This window comes from Sus scrofa, chromosome 8 (genome assembly GCF_054392235.1).
Source record: "Sus scrofa isolate SSC_HxYL_T2T_F1_AM1 chromosome 8, Sscrofa_HxYL_maternal_Yorkshire_Landrace_v2.0, whole genome shotgun sequence".
Taxonomy (NCBI): Eukaryota; Metazoa; Chordata; class Mammalia; order Artiodactyla; family Suidae; genus Sus; species Sus scrofa.
This window is the reverse complement of record NC_139390.1, coordinates 90,403,359-90,415,941: the sequence shown is the minus strand read 5'-3', so window position 1 is coordinate 90,415,941 and position 12,583 is coordinate 90,403,359. Positions and strand designations below refer to the sequence as shown.

The 12,583-nt window shown below is 38.8% G+C and overlaps 2 protein-coding genes across 2 annotated transcripts in view; one reads left to right on the top strand and one right to left on the bottom strand.

Annotated features, from left to right (window-relative positions):
- Nucleotides 1-2,689, top strand: part of LOC146400931 (uncharacterized) — a 165,311-nt gene extending 162,622 nt beyond the window's left edge. The window contains exon 5 of the transcript XR_014812890.1: nt 1,723-2,689. The gene's annotated coding sequence lies outside the window, so the exon portion shown is untranslated. The remainder of the gene's footprint in view (nt 1-1,722) is intronic.
- LOC146400930 (uncharacterized) overlaps nt 1-12,583 on the bottom strand; it is a 109,647-nt gene that overhangs the window by 29,209 nt on the left and 67,855 nt on the right. The window lies entirely within an intron of this gene.

Here is a 12,583-nt window from a genome sequence, read left to right as displayed (position 1 = left end):
CCCTATCTAATCCACCCAAATCACCAAATTCCATACCCGCTATTGAAAAATGTAGTCCTATAGTTTCCTTCTTGGATCACAAAAATATACTATCTATGTAAAAACGAAATGAGGTTGCTAGTGTGGTTTTCCACTTCTGCCATGGACATTCCAGTTAACAGGTCAACCCTCAAATCAGTTCTGCTTCTCTGGAAAAGCAGTATGCATTCAAATCTATGCCAGGTTCTCTTTATTTAAAAAAAAAATACTAGCATGAAATACAGAGATATATTTCATATAATGCGACTCAGAGAAATACTAGGTACTAAATAGGCAGAATTCTAAGCTTTCTAATACTAATTATATGCTTACTTATTTCCAGTCTGGGACTTCATTTGTAATCATCACTTGCTGAACCCCAATGAGCCTTGTGCCTTTGAAAAAATGTTTTTAAAGGAGAGAAAATCATTCTCGATGTGTTTACTACGACGATGTATAACCATCAGTAGGAAAATTTGGAAACTAACAGAAGGAATGGCGGCATGCCTGTAGTGAGAGAACCCTGGAAATGCAAAAATACCAACTAGATGATAAACTGCCATCCAGACATATGTGTATGTGTATCTATGAGTTTGTGTGTGTGTGTGTTTCCTTCTGTATCATTCTGCTTTAAGACATTTTAGAATTTGAGGTATTTATGATGTCCCCCCTCCTCCAGTCAAAACAGTGGAAGAGAGAAGCTTCCAGGGAAATCTGGTCACTTTTTAAGTACTATTATTAAATCAATGTGGTAAAACATTTCTGTTATTTCCCCTGAAGAATGTCACATTGGGTAAGTTCTGTGGGTGGCCGTGTAATGAGACACTGGTGTCTGTCTATGACACATACTGTATATGAAAGCAGGCATAGATAAAAGTAACTTGAATTCCATCCTTCTCTGTTTATATGATGCTTATCACCAAGCTATCAAGACACCCAGGCTAGAAGCTTTACGACAAGTAAAATTTTCTCCTCCATTCAATTGAAATCAGTGGACAAGGAGTCTGTGCAGGCTCTGGAAGGGTTAATACACACACACATGCTCCTGGGGAGTCAGAAACAAAATGGATTGATCCAAGTGGCAACAATTTCCCCATTTCCAATAATGTAAGCAACTGCTTCAGTGGAATACCACTAGAAATGAGTGTTCTGTATTATAAACATATTCTAAGTGCATTTGCAGGCATCTAGCTATTTGAACTGTTTTTACCTAAACCAGTGACTTTTCTAAAAATATAGCTATTCACAGCCCTAATTTATTTTGAAGAGTAATAGCATGGAAAATTTCAAAGGAAAATATTTAGCTATTTTTTTTCTGTAGGAGAGAAAAAGGGTTACAGTGATTCTGTGTGTGTACAGGTTGTGTGTATGTGTGTGTACATATATATATATATATATATATATATATATGTACACACATATATTACTTATACTACTTTTAATTAAAAAGCATTAAAAGGACATCTCATTTTTTGTATATAAATATAGCTTTTAATAAGATCGACCCCTTTTCCCTGTCCCATGATGGAATTGACACGATAGAGCATGTTGTTGATTAAGATCAAACATCACTAAGTTCAACTGGACTTTTTACAAAGTCAAATTATAACAATAATGAGTCTCTTAGAACATCTGTATTTTCTTTTGGAGAGTCTTTCACTTCCTTCCTCTTTCTAGCCTCTAACTTCCTTTGTTTTCTTTTAGTCATGAACTGTAACCAGGACATTCTGGGACATAGATTTATTCATCTTGACCTCAGCTGTGATTAACCACCCGAGACAAAGATCAACTTCTGGCCAACACTGATTCCTTCTCCCTTATATCCATAAAGCAAATTCACCTTCTTATTTGCAGTATGTGCCCTAGGTGTCACTGAAAAGAAAATCCAGGGAGCAAAGACAAGAGAATTAACAGCAATTCATCTAATAAACACGTGTTGGGTACCATTTATGTACAGGCACCGGGTAGGTAGTCTTTGTAATTAATGGATATTAATTTTACTGTACTTGAAAGTCAGAAATGCAAATGAGGTTTAAAAGGATGACAAATGGCTTACAGTCCACATTTATAAGTCCTGTTCTTGTTCTGCCACCATATGGTATAGGAACAAAATTATAATTCCCTTTGAGTGGGAGGAGGTCCCAGGGTAGAGTAATCAAATATGCTGGCAACTAGCATGACTGAAACCTTATTTAATACTAAAAACCTCATTGGAACTGTTAGTTCTGACCTCTTTATCAAAACTTTTACCCAAGCTGCTAACAATTAAAAAAATTGATGAATCTGAGCTTTAGCCTTTTGCCTTTCTTCTACTGGTCACTTGTCAATCAGTTGCATTTACTGAAATTCAGAATATACAGAATGTTTTGCAGACTTGGAGCCTCTAAACCCTGTTAAGGAAAAACTACTTAAAGGAGTATTAATATGCTTCTTGAGACAAAGTTGTCACTTTTCTTAAGTTCAATGGTTAAGAAACGTTATGGAGTTTTTGTTTGTTTTTGTTTTTACAACAAGCCTTCTCAGAGAAGCTAAAGTTCTTGTGCGTTAATGTAAAAGAGGAGGATTTAGTGTTCAACACTTTCCTTTGTTATCCAAGCACCAATTACTATTTTCTGGAAAGACTATTCTGCACATCTCAATAAATAGGAGCTGTGATCACTGATTTCAGAAAGGGAAGATGATTTCTTTATTGTAGAGATGATTATAGAACCAACATTTTTAGAGTATGAAATGTCAGAGATTCTTTAACCCAGTGGTACCCAAGTCAAAGTGACTATTAAGTTTTCCTTGGAAGCCACTGAGAATACAAATACTCAAAATCTAGCCCTCTCTCAAACTTACTTAGAATTTGGGTGGATAGAACCCAAACTCTTAAGGTTCTATGTTGATTCTGATGGTGAGCCAGATTGAAAAACACTATCCAGGCCAGCCAATCAATGGCCAAGCAAGGGTGACACCCTTTCAAAGATTCTGTAAGCCTCATTGCCCAGGCACCAATATTCAATAGCAATTGACTACTTCCCTCTCCTCTCCCCTCTGTGTCAGAGAAGTGCCCTGGACCCACATACTAGCAACAGTAACACTGACAGTGATGAAACTCGTTCTGCAAAAATAAGCTACAAATGTCAGGGACTCTCTTAGCATTTTGCACTAGAAAATATAGAGATAATGGAGTCACTGAGTCAAGGTAACTGATGTTGAAGATGCATAGGGAAAATTTAGGAGACAAACTGGAACCATGATGGTTTTTGAAGTTAAAAAGAGGCAGAAGATATGAGGTAAGAAGAAAAAACAAACAAACAAACAAACAAAAAACAGTAAACAGACTACATGGAGACACTAAACCATCTCAGCATTTCTGAAACTGTAGTATATGCACTTTTTGATACCAAGTCAGATAACACTGGTGATGCACTCCATGAAAGGCACATGCAGCCTGCCTCACTTTTATTTATGGTCTGCAGAGCTTCATGTCTCTGAAGTTCATTCAAGATAGTGGTACTGGGAGGGGGACACCTCTCAGATGGTGGTTCTTAGCTTTGGATACACATCGGCATCACCCAAGGGCTTTAAAAAAAATACTGATGCCCAAGCCTAACTGTAAAATAATTAATCTTTGGAGGTACTTTCCAGGCATAAGTATTTCTTAATGACCCAGGTGATTCTAAAATGCAACCACAGTTGGAACCTGCTGCTGGCGGGAGAGGAGGCAAGGAGAGGGATGTATGTAGATTCCCTCTGCCCCATCAAGATGAAAATGAAAGCGAACCATGGGTTGAGGATGTCCTTGGATTCATTCTTCCCATGTTGTAAGGCCAATGCACTACCTTTTTTTTTTTTTTTTTTTTTGTCTTATGACAAAAATATAGTCTCTTTTTGAAATCTCTTTGTCAAAGTAAAAATGAGCTGATATTTTATATAATCAAAAATATACAGTGGTAATTTGATATGGGAAAAATGTGATGGTGGAATACAGAGGAATGGGATTTGGCAAATTCTGAGCCAGTCACCTGTAAGAAGAGAAAGGAGCTAAGAAGATGAGGGTCTCCAAGTCACATTCATGATGACCCAGGGGACAAAGCCCCTGCTGATCAGGGTTCCTAGAACTATTCTTCCTTTGTTCCACTTTCCTTGATTTTTACACCAAAGGATCTAAATGATTACTTTTTCCTCAATACCTGTGAATATGAATGGGTTTCTCTAATTTTTTTTTTTTTTTTTTTTTTTTTTGTCTTTTGAGGGCCACACCTGGAGGTTCCCAGGCTAGGGGTCGAATCAGAGCTCCAGCTGTGACCTACACGACAGCTCACGGCAAACCTGGATCCTTAACCCACTGAGTGAGGTCAGGGATTGAACACACATCCTCATAGATACTATTGGGATTTGTTTCTGCTGTGCCACAAAGGGAACTCCTGTGTTTCTCTATTTCTTTCAAGTGGAAGAAACTTCCTAAAACAATTTCCCTTATAAAAGAACACATACAGTTAACAAAAGCATTGTTCTCCTTTAAGTGTAGGTCTCTAGGTGTTGTCATATACAAAATCCTATGCAAATGTGTATTTTTTTTTTTTTTAGTTTAGTTTAGAAAGGGTATCTGACTGCCCCCTCACTGTCTAAGGCTGCTCTGGCAATCAGCTGACCACATCAGACCTGGCTTGACCTCTGGAATGGCACTTCGGCGCACCACCCCCTCTGGAAATATCACTCTTCTAGATTAAAAAAGAAGCTGAACAAAGAATCCTGTGCAAGTCCATATCATCTCTGCATGCACACAGCCACACACAAACAAATAAAAACATAACCCAACTGCAGCCTTCCAACTTGAGTAGAACAATAAATAGGGGAAAATTTTAGTTTCTTACCTATTGGAAAGACTTCACAGAGCAAGTAAGAAATAAGTTGTCTTTGGAAAAAGGGTAAAACAGATTTGGTGAAAGATAGGAGAAGGGACTTCAGGTAAGAGGATAGACTTGGGGTAATACAAGCTCGTGCATGAAAGGATACACTGAAGGAAAACGGGGAGAAAAAGAGCAGCCAAACAGCAGGCATTTGTTGCTCGGCACCCTGCCATAAAATCCATGACCTAGATTTTAAATTTGGTTCAAGAATTAATTAGGAAAAAATATTACCATGTTAAAATGTCATTACTTTAAAGCTAACAGGTATTAAAGACGACGTAAGGTACAATGCTGAACACCTTCTGCCCTCTGATATGTAAGCCCCCAGCACATTCCAGAAGCAGGGATGAACACATGCCCTCATATGCTAGGGAAGAAAGGGAAGCTGAGAGATGTCAAGGGTTTTTCCGAGACTGGTAGGAATTAAGGCTAAGATTTAAACACAGACTTTAATTCTTAGGCTATACTGTGAGTGTTATAAATATTTTCCATAGGCAAAGCAGACGTGAAGCCAGCTTCAGAGGGAAAAGAATTCAAGGGGCCTCATTAATCCACTTCCTGGACCCTGAAATTTCTGTTTTGCAAGAGTTAATTTTTTCTCATTAAAGTTGATACAATAAAAATATGTTGGCGCAGAAGTTTGGAAAAGAGCCTACAGGTTATGAGAGCCACACAATAGGAATTTAGAGAATCCGAGGTGTTGCAATGACTAGAAATTTGTGTTTTATGAAACATGTATTAAAACTGCAAATGTTTACGGTTTAGTGAAAAATTAGTTGCTTTAAGCTGATAAATGAACAAAAACACTGGCACAAGGTGCCGTTTTCAGCACACTCCTAAAAAACTTTCAAAGACCATGTTTTCTCTGAAAATACACAACAAATTACCAAAATCACACAGGAAAATAATGACTAAATGATGCACGCCAACAATTTTTCAAATCAATCTCTCTTTTCCAAATGCTTCACAAGGGAAACTTATATGCTTAGTAAAATTCTCTATTTTCCTAAAGGACTTTGAAGGAATCTTACTGTATTTTACAGCAAACCTAATTCCACGTAGGTTTAGTGGGAAAATAACCCCAGGATGACAAGAAGTCTTATTAGGATATGAAGTTTTTAAGGACTGGGGGAGTGTGATATGCAATGTTCTGTCCAAAGACCTCGAGGGAAAAGACAGAAGAGCCATTTAGCTTAAGCATCTATGATATGGTTTTTCTACCTTCATTAGTCTATTCTGACTTCACTGATATTGTCTAAAGTTTTGATTAAATTTACAGCATGGAAAAGAAAAAGAAAAGCTTTTTGTGCCAAAATCTTGTTGTTGTTGTTGTTGTTGTTGTTGTTGTCTTTTTAGGGCCACACCCATGGCATATGGAAGTCTCAGAATAGGGTTTGAATCAGAGCTGTAGCCACCAGCCACAGTCACAGCCACAGCAATGTGGAACCCGAGCAGCATCTGTGACCTACACCACAGCTCTCCAAAACCCTAGGTCCTTAACCCACTGAGTGAGGGCAGGGATCAAACCCTCATTCTCATGATGCTAGTTGGGTTCGTTACCACTGAGACACAACAGGAACTCCCAAAGGCATTTTTCAAAGGATATGTATTTCTGCCCATTTTCATATTTGTGTCAATAGAAGCACACAAATACAGAGTCTTCCTTCTCCTTTTGAGTTAAGGGTGCATTTTGCAGACATGTTTATTCTGGATCACAGGGACATTCAAAACTGAAGGAAAGAAAAGAGAACATGGAGTTCCCGTCGTGGCTCAGTGGTTAACGAATCCGACTAGGAATCATGAGGTTGCAGGTTTGATCCCTGACCTTGCTCAGTGGGTTAGGGATCTGGTGTTGCTGTGAGCTGTGGTGTAGGTCACAGACACAGCTCGTATCCTGCATTGCTGTGGCTCTGGTGTAGGCTGGCGGCTACAGCTCTGATTAGACCCCTAGGCTGGGAACCTCCATATGCCATAGGTGTGGCCCTAGAAAAGGTAAAAAGCCAAAAAAAAAAAAGAATGTAAGTTCTCTGGGAGTCTAGGTCACATGAGTCTGGATGATTCCAATTACGTTGCCATGCCTGAATTTATCTATCTATACTAAAAAAGTCATGTGCTTCTGGAAACCTCTATAATGATACGCCACATGGAATCACAATTACATAATTATACAATATAAAAATGATTACTTAAGTAACATTACCGGTTAACCCTGGTAATTACCTGTACATGTATGTGGGCAAACAGGCAATTTTACTACGGCAGACAGCTCTGTTTGAAATTGTTTTTATGATGAAATTGTGGCAGTTCCCAAAAAGAAAAAAACAAAACAACAACAAAAAAAACCACTCAAAACTAAAAAGGCACATCTTTGATTGTTTGGCCTGTGAATAAACTTTGCAGAATGCTTTTCAGATTTGGCACAGAATAATGTTGCAAGCCAAAGAATCAAAGACAACTTGCTGAAGAAAATTTGTGTAGGGTTGGTAAATAATTCAGCCAGACTTTTTAGGTTGACTGGAAACTTTAAACAGGAGCTATTCTAATTGAGGGTAGAGTTGAAGAACTAGATATGTGTACAAGTGAAATCATGCTTGCCCAATCTAATAATAGGGTATATTACCCAAATAAGGTCCTCTAGAGTCTCTGCCTCCCAGAAGCTGGAACTGGAACAGGAATAGAGACTGGGAGGGCCAGAAACCCAGAGCCCTTCTCCGAAGAGGGAACATCCCCCTCAAACCTAAACCTGGTGAGAAGCTCCCTCCCAAAATATTTAAATGCTATAGGCTGCGCTCTAGTTTGTGTGATCCACTGGGTCAGTTTAGTTGAATGAGTTAGCTGTCTTTCAAGACCAGAAATAAATGTAAGCTTACCAATTTAGAGGAGAAGTCAAATGATTTGATTGAATTGCCCTTCACTTAGGCAAAAAGCACCTGAATTATTGGCTAGAGAGATAGAGCCAGAGAGTAACTGAGGGGATTCCCAAATGACTTTCTCGACTCTCTAGCAATGGCTTCATATTACAGACATTGCCCAGTGTAATTTATGACAGGAGTCAGATCAAAGGAGGGTCCACCAATTAAAGCAAAAAACAAAATGTTAATGGTGATTTTTATGTGCTAAGAAAAGACTCATGCAGAGGTTCCTGCTGTGCTGTGGTGGGCTAAGGATCTGGTTTTGCCACAGTTGTGGTGCAGGTTGCAGCTCTGGTTCAGATTTGATCTCTAGCTTGGGAAATTCCATATGTCATGGGCATGGCCAAAAAAGAAAAAAAAGAAGACTTATTCGGGAGAAAGCTTTAAAAACATATATTTTTTAAATTTTTATTTATTTATTTATCTATTTCCACCGTACAGCATGGGGACCAAGTTACACATACCTGTATACATAATTTTTCCCATTGTTGTGTTGCGATGTAAGTATCTAGACATAGTTCTCAGTGCTACACAGCAGGATCTCATTGTAAATCCATTCCAAGAGCAATAATAAAGACATTTTTCTTGGTTTATTTTGCTTTTTCATAAATAATCTTCACCTTAAAATCTGGTTCAAAATTTAATTCAACGTGCTTTTCTCTTTGCTCTGAAACTTTTAAGGAGATGGACTTCTCTACCTGTAACTGTCCATAGAGATCAATTCACAGTATCAAAAAATTTTATTTATCTAACAGATATTGACCTTTTTCTGTTTCACAGGTAGGTTCAACTGTGTCACATTTTATATTTCACACATAAGTAATATTATATGGTAATTGTCTCTTTTTGCCTTACTTCACTTAATAAGATAATCTATAGTTCCACCTTTGTTGGTGCACATGGCATTATTTCCTTCTTTTGTATGGCTGAGTAGTATTCCATTGTATATATGTACCACACTTCTTGAACAATTCATCTGTCAATGGACATTTAGGTTTTTTTGTCTTGGCTATTGTGAATAGTGCTGCTATGAACATAGGGGTGCATGCACCTTTTTGAATTTTAGTTTTGTCCACATAAATCCTCAAGAGAGGGGTTACTGGATCATATGGCAACTCTATTTTTAGTTTTCTGTGGAACCTCCATACTGTTTTCCATAGTGGCTGCACCAACTTACATTCCCACAGCAGTGTAGGAGGGTTCCTTTTTCTCCACACCCTCTCTAGCGTTTGTTATTTATAGACTTTTCTTTTCTTTCTTTTTTTTCTTTTTAGGGCCTCACCTGAGCACATGGAGATTCCCAGGTTAGGGATTGAATAGGAGCTACAGCTGCTGGCATGCACCACAGCCACAGCAACGCAGGATCTGAGCCATGTCTGTGATCTACACCACAGTTCATGGCAACTCTGGTTTCTTAACCCACTGATCCAGGCCAGGGATCAAACCCATAACCTCATGGTTCCTAGTTGGATTCGTCTCCCCTGTGCCACAACGGGAACTCCTTATTTATAGACTTTTTAATGATGGCCCTTCTGACCGTTCTGAGGTGGTACCTCACTGTACAGATTTATATTTCTCTAATAATTAATGATGGTGAGCATCTTTTCATTGGCCATCTGTATGTCTCCTTTGGAGAAATGTCTATTTAGGTTTTCTGCCCATTTTTTGACTGGGTTTGTTGTTGTTGTAGTTGTTGAATTGTGTAAGCTGTTTGGATATTTTGGAAATTAAGGCTTTGTGGGTAGCATTGGGGGAGGAGTAGCATTGGGATGGGGTGGACTGGGAGTTGGGGGTTAGCAGATGCAGACTATTATGTATGGAATGGATGGGCAACAAGGTCCTCTTACAGGGAATTATAATCAGTGTGCTGTGATGACTCATAATGGAAAATAATATATAAAAAATTTATATATATATATATACATACTTATATATATATAACTGGATCACTTTGCTATACAGCAGAAATAAGCACAACAATGTAAATCAACCGTATATCAAAAGAAAGAGTAGGAAATAAGAAGAGAATATTGGACATTAAAAATTCAATTGCAAAATATGTTAAACTAATAAAATATTTAAAGATTATGAAAATAAATTCATCTTTTTTTCTTATATGTATCTTTGTCTTCTGATCTATCGCTGTACTACAAGCTTCTTAGAATTTCTCAGCTAAAACATGCATAATAACCTATATTTATTTTCATGAGACTTTCTTCGTAATGAATGCTGGAAAAGTAAAGATAAGCTCCGTGTACTAAGCAGCAGATAAATCAAGTTAAATTTGGCTGGAGAGAAGTTTATAAAATTGACATTCACCCTCAAACCAGCTTTTGAATTACTAAAGAGACACAAATGCAAACATCACGTAGAGTGAATTCCCAACACGGAGTGTCAGTTCTTTCCAGCTGTTTAGGTCTGTGGCAAGGAAATGACCCATGGACAAGAAAAATACACTCTCTGGTTCTGCAATATGCACTAAATAATCTGAAGCAGGGGCAGCCACACAGGTTCTAGCACTTGTGGGCTCACACCGGGATTCCACGGAAAGGGGGTTAAGAAGGTGCAGGAGGATAGACTGGTCTTTACGGAAGAAGAAAAAAAAAATTTAATGAGATTTGAAATTCTCCTGATACCAGCATGTGAGCTTCATATTTTTTTAAAAAATCAAGGAACAAAAGCCAAATAAAGTCATCTCAGTCTTTTTTTCTTTTTAGGGCCCCACCTGCACCACAGCCATGGCAACACCAGATTCGAGCGGCATCTGCAACCTTCACTGCAACTTGCAGTCACGCAGGATCCTTAACCCACTGAGCAAGGTCAGGGATCAAATCCACATACTCATGGATACTAGTCAGGTTCTTAACCGGATGAGCCACAGTGAGAACTCCTAAAGTCATTTCAATCTTATGAATAAAAGCCTTGCAAAACACAGCCAACTAAAAACAGAGGTATATCCTAAAAAGACAAGAAAAACCAACCGAAAGTTTACCTGAGATGTTAAGATTTAAGGGATATTCAACTTTCCCTTTGATATTGGAATGTTCATTTCTTTATATTTACTTTAAAGAAAAACAAATGTCTGGTTAAGGACTACTTTGTAGGCAATTTCATCATGTGGTAGGTAGACAAATGATAAAACTTTGGTGGGTAAACTAGTGTTTACTTTTTCCCATGCCATCAGTCATTCAGTTATGATTCTAACATTTGGGGTCAGGTCTGATTTTGTAAAGTTGATGTTTAGATGATGGCAGAATTTAAGCTTAACTTAAAAGGGAAATCTGTGTTTAGTAGAGTTCGAGAGCAAAATCAAATTAGATTCACAAAATGCATGGCGTTGCACATTCATAATCATATCTTGGTTGTTACAGTGCTTTATGTCCCATTAGGAGTAGCCATCTCCGCACAGTGGAAACAAATCCGACTAGGAACCATGATGTTGTGGGTTCGATCCATGGCCTTGCTCAGTGGGTTAAGGATCCGGTGTTGCTGTGAGCTGTGGTGTTGGTCGCACACGTGACTTGAATCCGAGTTGCTGTGGCTATGGCGTAGGCTGTTGCTATAGCTCCGATTCGACCCCTAGCCTGGGAACCTCCATATGCTGCGGGTGCGGCCCTCAAAAGACAAAACAAACAAACAGAAAAAGACGTCCCATTAGTTACCTTTTTTTTTTTTTTTGTCTTTTTTGCCACTTCTTGGGCCGCTCCCACGGCATATGGAGATTCCCAGGCTAGGAGTCAAATCGGAGCTGGAGCTGCCTGCCTACGCCAGAGCCACAGCAACGCGGGATCCGAGCCGCGTCTTCGACCTACACCACAGCTCACGGCAACGCTGGATCCTTAACCCACTGAGCAAAGCCAGGGATCAAATCTACATCCTCATGGATACTAGTCGGGTTTGTTACCACTGAGCCATGACAGGAACTCCCCTAGTTATTATTATTATTATTATTATTATTATTATTATTATTTTTAATGCTCAGAAATTTGTTGTATCTGAGAAAGTGATTTTCATCTCTACCTTACAAATGAATTAACTAGTTCAAAGCATCTCCGTGGCTTTTCTCTGTTTTCTCAGATCCCTTCTTGGAGTCCAGTGGCCTGTAGTTGAGTGTTTGGGGTGTGAACAGGAGGCATCGGCCCTCTGTGACACCAAGTCAGCTCTCTGGCCCACTTTAGTCATTTGGAGGCCCGTAGGGGTTAAAGTCCCGCCACCTGGCCTGTACTGTTTGCAGTCTTTGGCCCAAAGCTTAACATGGGATAGAGCGAGGACAATGGAAGCAGTTTAAGCTTGGAGAGGGTGCTTAGAACCTAGCCAGAGAGATACAGACACTGGTGAGGTCAGGGGTGTCTGTCTAAAACATATAACATGAAATAGAGAAAGAGTGTGAACAGATCAGAATGGAAAGCCTACATCTTGATGCTGTGCCTTGTCCAGCCTAACTGGCTTTTGCTAAGCTGATGGTTCTGTTGTACAAAATATTTAATTTTTTTGGAAATAATATTTATGATTATCTTTTAATGATTTAGAGGACTGTTTAATTTCCTCAAGGAAAGCATGGTGAATCCATCATATTATAATTATTTAGGCCATGAACTATGTTTTGCCTGATAAATTCAAAGCACAGTTTTCTGAATAACCGCAGCACTCTCTCATCTCAGAAAGGTTAAGGGGGTGGTTCTAGGATCAAAGTGCCTTGTATTAGAACCTCAGACAGGCTGCTTGCTAAGTGAGTAGTTGGAGGTAAATGATTCA